This window comes from Pinus tabuliformis, chromosome X, assembly GCF_031772625.1.
Source record: "Pinus tabuliformis cultivar Carrire ecotype Pingquan chromosome X, CPIR1, whole genome shotgun sequence".
Taxonomy (NCBI): domain Eukaryota; kingdom Viridiplantae; phylum Streptophyta; class Pinopsida; order Pinales; family Pinaceae; genus Pinus; species Pinus tabuliformis.
The window spans coordinates 108,886,239-108,897,576 of record NC_142308.1 but is presented as its reverse complement, the minus strand read 5'-3'; the positions used below and the strand labels follow the sequence as shown (position 1 = coordinate 108,897,576).

Sequence of the window (11,338 nt, the reverse complement as noted above, 5' to 3'; positions counted from 1 at the left end):
TCTTCACTTTTTGTGAATGAGGAACATGTCATTAGTAGAGTTCATGTTGCACAAGAAACATGCGTTGCCATTCATGAAGAGTATGAATGGGAGATTCAGCATCAACACTCAGCGAAGGAGACTCCCTTCTGTCCAAGCCCCCTCTGTTCTTTCCTAACATCTTTGGTGAACCTGCCATCCATGATTTCACATGTGTGTCTTCATCCACGGATGCACCCATTTTTTATCACTCGTAGGACTCGTCGGATGTTGGTCCATCATTTGATAATGGAGAGGATAAGTTATTTAATGAAAATCCACTTGATCTTTCATCTGTCTTTTCCTAGAAACATGGAGGATGAGTTTGTCTACTTTTCATATACCCCTTTGTTTGATTCATCTGACCATGAGGAGTGCCGATGCAATCATTAATTTTTTTGATCGTGGCAGTCATGATCCATTTGTTTCAATATTTGATCACAATCATGGCTCTATCACAGTCAATCTTTTGAAGCCACCGGTCTATGATGATCTATCTGATGAAGAAGTTGAAACACCCAAGACTATTGAGGCACTTTAGCCCAAGATGATGGTTATGTCAGGCCCTCACTCTCTTGGGGTTAGTCTCACTTCCAATCATGAAATTGTTCAATCACCCAAGGCTACTCATCACCCATCTGTATGCATTTAAGATCCATATCACACACAGATCATATTTCCTCCACTCGAACTACACTATCCCATCACTCATGCATTAGAGGAATCATACATTGCAAGCACACGTGTATGACACAAGTTATCTCTGTTTCTTTTGTTTTCTTGCATGTCTCGGTCAAGTGTGTGCTTATGCTTCAAAGTTACACATAATGTCACAAAACACAATGATAAGTCCACCGACTGCTTGTCATGTACTTGCACCCACTTATGTCCTATGGGCACTGTCAAACACGAACTATGGTTGTCTTCATTGTTATATATTTCTTGTTTGCTGGTTCACACAACTGGGTTGCTCGTGGACCAAGCCTTCACCAACATGGGTCGACCAATGCACGGTGGCTGGATTGGAAATATCATGTCATGAGATCAGGCCAATGCACCATTATTGTAGGAATAGGAGTAGTGTTTGCTTTCAGTCAGTTTTCTTGCATGCTTGTTTGCTTACTCGCTTTGCTTTCACTTTTTCTTCTTCTCTTGCTTTACCTCATTTTTTGTTAGTTCATTTGTTTCGTTTAGTTCGCTCGTTTTATTTGTAGGTTAGTTTTGTATGAAACCATGTATGAATCTTGAAACGAGTTGGGTGAAGTACAAGAGGGCTTGTACGTCTATCACTACTTATTTATCTATCATCTTGCCTCTGTATGAAGAACTTGTTACTTTTAGTTCCTGATACGTCGAAGGAAAATACGTACCCTTCGAAGTGAACCTTGGTGAAAACACAATGCTTTTATGCTAATTAGTGCCACCTTCTCTAGTCGGTTGTTTTGGGTTAACCCTTGTCAGCTTAGTCAAGTAGAGTAAGGTGAGGGGGAAAGCCTTAATAGGCACATCAGAGATATAATAAAATACTTCTTTGCTGGAACAACCTCTTCTTCTCTTCCTCTTCCACCTTTGAAATGAATAAGTGTTATGCACAGATGAGAAAATGAAAAAATGAAAAATGAATAAGGTGAAAGAAGAGAAAGAATTTCTGCACAGGGAGGTGATGCAAGTAACTTTGTCAGGGTACTGACCAGGTTCATTGGCAGCAGAGCCATGCTTGTGTTCCTATGCGACTTTACCAGGGTACTGTCCAAGCCTACTAGCAGCGGAGCAACACTAGAGATGAAACTGAGACTTTGACAACTATAATGCTTGTGCACCAATATACCCCTCAACCCCAATCTAAACAGCTATGTTGCCTTGGCTTGGAATGTGTCTCAATCGACCAAGATTTTGGTCGATGCTACATCTCACAATCAAGCTAGTGTGAAACCAAGATGAGCTAAGAACTGAATAATACTTTCAGAGGTGTTAGACTTGCTTTTCACGAACAAGGACCATTTCTAGAGTTGGAGTTCTACCAATGTGTTGCCAAGTGTTGTAGCAGCTACAACCACCCTCCAAAATTTTTCCTTAGCCTCGTTTTGGAGCCTGATTACCAACCTTTCACAGCACCTTGTCTTGCTTCGTCAAGTACATAAGCTTCAGTGTTTTGCTTGCACAAAGACATCCTGTTAATCACAGCTTGATGCATTCCCCTCACAAGCTAATCACCTAGACTTGGTCCAGCCACAGGCTGAGAAACTCCCCCAAGAAGTTATGCATTTCTGGAGGGAAACTAGCCTTCCCTTAAGAAATTGTGCAATCATGTCTAGTAGCTTGCTGGGATCCAGAATCGTACAATTCTTCTAGTCAGCACTCCCACTGAAAATTGTGCAACTTTCCCTAGTAGGGTTGCTCAACCTAGAATTTGCGCAAATTTTGGAAGCAGTCAACTGCTCTACCCAAAAATTGTGAAAAATATCCTAGGCAGCCAGGCCAACTCCTAGCTAGAAATGTGAATTTTCCTCAAGCAATTGAGTAGCTTCATGCATGAGCAGTCTGATTAACCAGTTCCACCCTGGATCAAGGAAAATTGACTTGCATGCATAGCTTGATTTTTCCTGGAATAGAAAAAGGCAACATGAAAAAGGCATCCCATGATTTAGGGAGCTATTTTTAGCAACTATAGGTTACATGCAAAGTTGTTTTAGAAACTTTCCTCCAAGTGTCACTTTTTCCTAAATTTGTGGCATGTGAATCATGAGCACAAACGTATTTATTCGATGCATCAGAGCTCATTCTTTCACATCAATCTTGAAGCTCTGTTATAGACATATTTGGTCACTTCAACCCCAATCTTATATGTCAATAAACTAGGGCTATTTAACCCCTAAAAGTGTTGTTTCATACCCAAAAAGATCATAGTCAACTGATTACATCATTCCCCAAAAGTTCCACCTGAAAAACCATCCAGAATTGGTCTAAACTAGAGCATACTGACTACTCCACTGTCAAAGTGAGATGCATACTGACTTCTACACTAGCCAAGTGCGATGCATTCTGATGTGGCCTTCTATAGGGTGCGATGAGTGAGGATGGACAAATGTCCAGGACAGTTTGCTAACTGGATGCTCATAGAATCTTCTAGAAACTTCCCCTCTCACACTTGCCTCTCTGCATTCACCCAAGGACAAGTAAGAGATCTAAACTTCAGTTATCTCCCCTCTTGTGGAACAAATGTAACAAGTGGAATGACACTAATCAAACCCTAAAGATGGCTAACACCCTTGCAGACATCTATAAATGGATCCCTCATCTGAGAGATTTGGAGGCTGGAATTTTGTAATTTGTAAGGAAGTGCTAATAGTTTGTGTTTGAGAAAGAGCATTATATTGTTGGGTGGTCTTGCTTTTCATGAGGTGAAGAGGGATTTGATGCTGGGAGGATGATGCTAGATCAAACAGCTGGGTTGTAATTCTTCCTTCTATTTTAATAAAGCTCTTTGAGTTTTCCTCCATACAATTGCATATTTGCGAATGTTGTTATTTGTGAATGCCATTGTATGTTCATTGTATTTCTGATTCTGAAATGCTTATGATATAATAGATAATGATGCTTTGATGGTGTTTTGTTACTTTGTTTCTACAAGTATTCTCTAAGCGGGATAAGTAGGAGAGGAGTTGCAAGCTCTATCAAGGGGGAGAGAAATCAAGCAAGGAGTCAAGCGGAAGATCTAGGTTGGTTCCTTTGCTTCTCTCTTATCTATCATACATAGAAGAAATCCCAAATTTCTTTGATTGTTTGTTTGCTAGGATAGCTGCCAATCCTAGAGGGCTAGCAGATCGAAAAGACACTAGTTTTCCCAGAAACAAAATGGCGACTCCACTGGGGATCAAATAGATGTTTGTTTGTTATTGTTGTTTGTTTTATAAACTATAGACGGAGCCTGAAGTTAGCCAGATAGCCTTCGAACTGCTCTTGCTCTGCAATTGCATAGTAGATGAATGTTGCTTCAGTCAATCTCCGGTTTAGTTTATGAATTGAACATTTGACTTACAAGTGTTCTATATGCCCTGTTGGTAGCTTAGTAACCTCTCAAGATCATACCTCTGTACTTTTCTCTTTACTCTTCATCATAGATTAGCTTAAATCACTGAAATCAGCTGCAAGTTTGAGCCAAAACCCATCTCAGTTGCGCCCTCTGGCCCATCGCACTATCTGTCACTGTCAACCAGTATGCATCACACTTCTCAAGTGTAACAGGTGTGATTCATACTTGTTTCTGTGAGGCATAGGTGTGATGACAGACTGAACCTATTTCTCTGCTTGAAATTTGGGGTTTTTTGTCCTTGTTTTCAGTTCTGTTTAGTTGATTTGCTGCTTATGAATAGTGTCCCATTACTGAAGCCTACTTGCATTACATCGATCAAATTCCATTGATTAGGATTAATAAATGTTTTTATGTATTTGTCCATCATTTACGATCCTTTGTCAAAAAGTTTCTTAAATCGAACTATCGTTTTGGTACAAAAAGTGTCGTAACTGTCATTTTGTGTCAAAATGAGAAGTGTCGTTGAGTCTTCCTTCTCTGAATAGTCGATTGAAATTTTTGTCATGTATTTGATTTGATTTTTTGTTATTCAAACTATTGAAAGAATTTTCTATTCGAAATTGAAAAGTGTCGTTTAGTCTTCCTTTTTATTTTGAAAAAAGAAATTGTCGAAATGTCGCTTTGAGTAAAATATTTCAGATCTTTGCTATACTTAGTTTTTCTTTTTGGCATTTTTCACATTGAGGGGAACGAAAAACAAATACATGCATTTGCATTTGCATTTAGATTGTGTGTGAAAAATGATTTAGGAAAAGTAAATTTAGTGTGTGCTCTTTGCTCTTTGTTTGAAAGAATCGTAATCTTCTTTCCTTAATAGCTAGGATTTTCATTCCTAAAAATAAACAATGATTGTTTATCATTGTAGATTGCATTTTTAGGAATTTCATATCTACATCACATGGTGAACCATTGAAAGGAAAACTTCTAAACAAGATCAACTCTAAAATAAATTTCAATGAACTTAACAATGCTTTGGAAGCTTAACACAACACATCTGGAGGTCTAGGCTAGAGACGTGTTCCGGCATTGTAAAAACTAGTAACGATTGTTTTCATCAAAGGTTGGGTGATTCCTCCTCTTTGATACGACAAGTGCTAGCACGGACTTATGCTCCCTATACCATCGAGTATATATTGGGAGACCACAATAGGCTTATATCCTTTATCCATAGGAAGCCATGTCTACTGCCCTATCGATCACAATGCACTGAACACAGCACTCGAGAAGATTGACTGCCGTACATAAGTCCTTGGTAATTTCTCTTTAATTTATCACCGACGTGTATTTTGCAGTTTTGTGATTGGTTTGGTAATCCCTCTGTCTAGATTTCTAGAGTAGTCACTTTCGTTCCTTTTTGACTCCTTAAGAGAAAAGGTCCATCTGAGCACTTGTCACTTCAGGCTCATTAAAAATAGAAGGGGACTAGAGTCATCTTTAGATTTTTCTCGACTCTTAAAAATTGAAAAATAAAAGTTGTGTCAAAGCGTCATTAAAATTTATTTAATTCGGAATAACATCCCTATTCCTTCGTTGATCTTAGGTTGAGATAATGGAGACCACCAATCATGGAATCCCTCTTGAGGGGAATCCTAGTCCGTTTTCTTCTTAGGGAAATATTGGTGCTCCATATATGGCCACATTGTCCCTTCCAGGAATCGCAATTGGTCTGCTGGTATGGATATTGTTGGACACCTAATCCTAAATGGGTTAGTGTGGAAGCCGAATAGACCAAAGCAGTCCAAGAGACCTTGGGATTTGAAACCCAAGAGTCACATAATGTACTATAAATGTAAATCTCTTGCTAATAAAAAAAATGAATTGCATGATTTATCTTTCATATTGTCTTTGTTGTCCATGTGTGTTTAACATGGTATCAGAGCTGGTACGTTCATAACCTTCTCAATATTGTGTAAGCCACTTGTTTTTTGTGGCCTGTGTAAACCAACACGTCTATGTCTTATTGAGTTTTTTATGGTCCATCTCTGCAAATTAGTTGGAAGTCGTTGAACTCGTATATGTTTGGAAGTTTTTATGGTATATAAAAATCATTAAGTGGCGTATTGTGTTGAGAGTAGAACCGTATACAGTGCATGTTTCCTGTGCATTAAAAACTGAAACTTGAAGGGGTTGTATTCCTTTATTTGGGCCGGCATGCATTATGTCATAAACAATTAGTTTTGAAATTTCTGATCTGTGTCAGAAGCGTTCCAACGCTGTTGCGCTACTGTGTTATAACGCCTTGTTGATTCCTTCGCCTTCCAACTGCTCTCTGCCTTGACTGAAAACATGTCTTTGATTCCATGCAATGTGCACTGAATGTTATGTCGATTCTGTCTCAAACATTCACATTTGATTTTTCGATCGTCCTTGCTCTCTCCCTTTGAACGCCGGTTTGATCTTCCTGGACATTTAAAATCTTGTGCATTTAGGCTGGTATATTGGCTCTGCATTGAACAATTGAGAAGTGCTGGAACTCTATTGAGAATCATGGTAAACGCTGCCTAAATTGAACATTGAAGACAAAGCATGACTGTGTGTGATTAAATGTTGCGGTGCACGTGGTGGCGGTTACGAATTGAAAAAAAAGCATGACTGTGTGTGATTAAATGTTGTGGTCCACGTGGTGGCGGTTATGAATTGAAAACAGAGCATTTACCTCAATTCTGGCTATAGCTGAGATTCCTCAGATGTTACATTCCAATGTTGAAACGTTACATTCCTCTAATTCTGAATACGTTGAATCATTACGGGCGCTGGAGACGGCATGTGCAACGGAAGCTTCCTGAACCTGATGTGAAATGAACAGGCAACCTTCCATTGTTTTTCCGGCTTTTGAAATTGCAGAAAACGATATCCGCAGATGGCATGAAGCTACATGTTCTGGAAGCAAATATCTTGGTATGCTTCCTCCATCCAAGGCACTTCTTGTAGAAGCAGCAGTATCGGCATCACTAAATTGCTCCAGTGCCTGAAAACCTGCAGTCTTCTCGAATGTAGCAATCTTATGCACGAACCCAAATACAAGCACGTCTACGCCTCTGGCTAAGTAATGTACATAAGGTCTACGCACATCGTCGGTATATGTATCGGTAGCCTACATGTATGAATCCTACCATGCGCAGGATGGTGAAAATATTGGTTATTTATACGGGAACGAAGACGAAGGCATCAACAGTTATGGAGTTGTGTGGACTTTTTGCAGCCAATTGTCAAGCTTATCCCTTAAGGATTTGATCTGGGGTATTCCTAGCACTCTAGGCTATACCCAAGATACATGCACAGTCGCATCAACTTGGTCAATAACCCCTTCAATTAAACGAACAGAAAGGCTTTTCATGAGGAGATACTCAACTGATAATTTGGTTCGGTCTGCAATGATACTCAGTGGGACTGTTCTATCTTCTGAAGGACGGCTAAATATGATCTCCATCAAGCATAGGATATTAATCTTTTCCAGCAACTCTTTCTCATTCTCTACAAGCGCTGGTTGTGCATTGAGAGCAGCCCTATGAACGTGACATAGTTCTTGATACCGAGCTAAGTCACCAGCATTAAAAGCTTGTAAAATATAATATAGCCACTCCACACTATAATGGTATCTATGCGTGGTAATGGTCCAGAGTTCTAATTTTTTACAAGAAATCGTTTCAATGCCCCTTGCACTATACGCAAGCGACCGCTACCCATCTGCGTCTTAGTCATGGGCCCCGTGGGTCTTGAGGTATCAGTTCAAGGCAGTGATCAATAAGCTGTAGCAGACTTGAATCCGCAGTACATTTCTTCATACATGTCCTTCAATCAAATATGAAATTATATATTTATGCAGTCATCGGGTTTCCTCTCATTGAAGCCGCTCCTCCTGTCCCGCCGTTGAGAGTTAAGATTGTTTTATTTTGAAATCGCAGCAAGCAAGATATCTCACCGTGTTGTGGTAACGCTAAGAGAAGAACTGGAAATGCAATCGTCATGTTGAATGGTGGTTCAAGCCATTGTCTCTCTTTGTTTTCAAGATACAGCTCTGCAAGTCGTTTTGTCACAGAGACATGTTGTTCGATTCAACTGTAAACTTTCGGATTTCCAAGTCATCCAAAACCAATTGAATTGTTGGCACTCCGAGCTAAATATATCCCCTAAATTTGATCCAATGAAGGATGTCTCAAAGCTTGTTGTCTAGACTCTCATAGAACAAGATATAACCATGATCTGTGTTGTTTGAGTACTCCTGTGCTGAACAAGTCCTCGGCCCCTGTCAACAAGGATAAGGACAAGAAGAAGCCTGTTTCTCGCTCATCCCGTGCAGGTCTCCAGTTTCCAGTAGGACGTATCCACCGCCTGCTGAAATCTCGTATATCTGCGAATGGCAGAGTGGGAGCAACTGCTGTTGTATATTCTGCAGCTATTTTGGAGTATTTGACTGCAGAGGTTTTGGAGTTGGCAGGAAATGCAAGCAAAGATCTGAAGGTCAAGCGTATCACCCCTAGACATTTGCAGCTTGCTATTCGAGGGGATGAAGAGCTCGATACTCTGATCAAAGTGTTCCCTGAAATATTTTATGAACCCAGCTGAGAACAGATGGCATCTGGCTCCAAGAAGGTAGTGTTGTAGATTGACAGAAATTAAAACAACGCACTGAAAATACCAGTTACGCCTTGTGAGCGAGGAAGGATTAGCTCGAGTTGAGGTTCTCATGAACAGGACATGAAATCAATTTTTTAAACAGATTGAGGTAGTATTTAATTATGTCTTTACATGCACCATTTTGCATTGGGAATCTACCTTTTGAGTTTCTCTTCAATAGTGTAAACTCACTATTTTTAGCCAAATTTTTAAGTGGTATATGTTGAAAGTTGGTCTTAACGGTTGCTCCAAAGCCTGCAATTAAGGCTTGATATTGTTTGTAGAAGAAGATATTGCATAATTGCTCACATTCTTTATTTTCCCACTGCTAAGAAAAATGGCTAAGCTTGAAAGAATATTAGAGTTATTGAGAACTCTAATCGTATCCACTGCTGACAGCGCAATCATAATCAATAAAGACATTATTGCTGACATTCAAAAATGTATACAAAATGCACAAGAAAAGATAGAGTTTTTGCAGCTTGAGACAAAGCTACAGCAGGAAGAATTACACAAGTGGAGTCATCATTCTAAACCTGTTTCTGTTCAGAAGATTGAAACATACTCCCATAAACAGCAAGACAATAATGTTACAGTTCATTTAAATAAAGCAACAATTGTACATGCAGATGCAGAAACTCAGCCCATCATCAGACCTTGGGAACAGCTTGTCCACAAAAAGCACAGAACTGGTCTTGGATATGACAAGGACTTGTCCTTTCATATTCCAGACTACTCAAAGCCCATTCAATTTCAGAGTGCTGGATTCATTCATGACAGTTCACCTGCTCCTCATGACAGTGCACCTACTCCTCATGATAGTTCAGCTTCAGCTGTTCCAGATTCTACTCCTCCTCCTCCACAACAACAACAACAATAGATTGTAAAATGCCAACACTGTGACCGAGTTGGCCATTTGAAAGATCACTGTTTTGATCTTCATCCATGTAAGCACTGTCATAAAACTAGCCATTCTTCACAACTTGTTCCAGAATATTGAACAGTCTTGCAGTTGAGTTCTCTTCATCTTCTCACCTTGTATCTGACAGGGGGGGAAATGATGGTCATCTACAAGCTTCAAAGCCACGTCAAGCGAGCCTGAGCCACAACCTGCCACACCAGTTTCAGAGTTGTAGCCAGAGACAAAGATGCCCATGAACATGCCTTCAGTTGGCAATCTGGGACACTTCCTCTAGCAGAAGACTTCAGCTTCTTGCCAGCTTTGGAAGAACTCCAATAACAAAATTGAGAACACTTCCTCTAGCAAAAGACTCCATCTTCTTGCCATTTTTGGAAGAGTTCCAGGAATTTCATTATGCATTCCAGAGTTGTTGGTTATCCTTAAACCATCACAGGTTGAGACTTCCCTTTTCAGGTTGAAGTTTTACCTTTTATGCGGGGTGAGACCTCCCTTTTATGGTTGAAGGTTTCCCTCTTTAAAAGAATAGGATCACTTCCTCTAGAAGAAAACTTCAGTTTCTTGCCAGTTTTGGAAGAGTTCCGGGAACTGCACTAAGTGTTCCAGTGTTGGTGGTCATCCTTAAACCACTGCCCTTTATACCAACATTTCATAGAGCACATTCAACCTAGTGCTGCCATGCATTTTTTGCACATTTTGTATTACAGCTCTCTTCTTGGACTCATACATAACCCTTCGGATTAAGGGGGGGAATGTTGGACACCTAATCCTAAATGGGTTAGTGTGGAAGCCGAATAGACCAAAGCAGTCCAAGAGACCTTGGGATCTGAAACCCAAGAGTCACATAATGTACTATAAATGTAAATCTCTTGTTAATAAAAAAAATGAATTGCATGATTTATCTTTCATATTGTCTTTGTTGTCCATGTGTGTTTAACAAATATTCTCAACCTCTATTGTTCAAAATACCGTAACTCCTCAAAAATCGAATCAGCAACTAGTTGATACTAAAATTGACCCTTCGCATTATTCTTCATTTGTTTCTCCCTCCCCTTCTTCCTCTACACTTGGTGAAAATAGTGATACTAGTAACCAAGTAGTTGAGAAGAAGAAGAAAGGGAAGGAGAAGAAGAAGAAGAAGTCAGTTAAGCAAGGGGGCAACCATGAATCATCTGGTGAAAATCCACAAACTAAATCTCCCAGATTTCCTTGCATAATTTGTAGGGGAGACCATTTTCATCAATAATGTCCATACATCCATTGGATCTTGAGAGAATGGTCCCCCCATTCACACCATCTGGTGTCATCAACCTCTGGTGATCATGTTGACAGCACACCATTAATTAGTAACAGTGAAGTTCACGGATAGAAAGGAAAGGTAAAAACTCCATGTAGACTATGTGAAGGGGACCATACCCTTCCTCGTTGTCCTTTTTTGGATGAGGCCAAGAGAGTCTTGCATAACTGTCCTGCTTCACCATAGCGACTCCCATCTAGATACAAGAAACTCTCCCCAAGTTCTTTACTAGTTGAAAATCCAACTGACATAACTCAATCGTTGGTCGAAACACCTATCGTTGAGAGTGAACCTTTTGAGTCCATATTGGACCAAAGACAATAGGTCGAGATGGCAGTCGACCTAGTTTTACGTTCAGAAGGTCCACCTTTAGATGATACCATTCCTGAAGAGA

General features: G+C 39.9%; 1 pseudogene; it reads left to right on the top strand.

Annotated features, from left to right (window-relative positions):
• Positions 1-8,077: 8,077 nt before the first annotated feature.
• LOC149138647 (putative histone H2A variant 3 pseudogene) lies at positions 8,078-8,677 on the top strand (annotated as a pseudogene).
• The last annotated feature ends 2,661 nt before the right edge of the window (positions 8,678-11,338 follow it).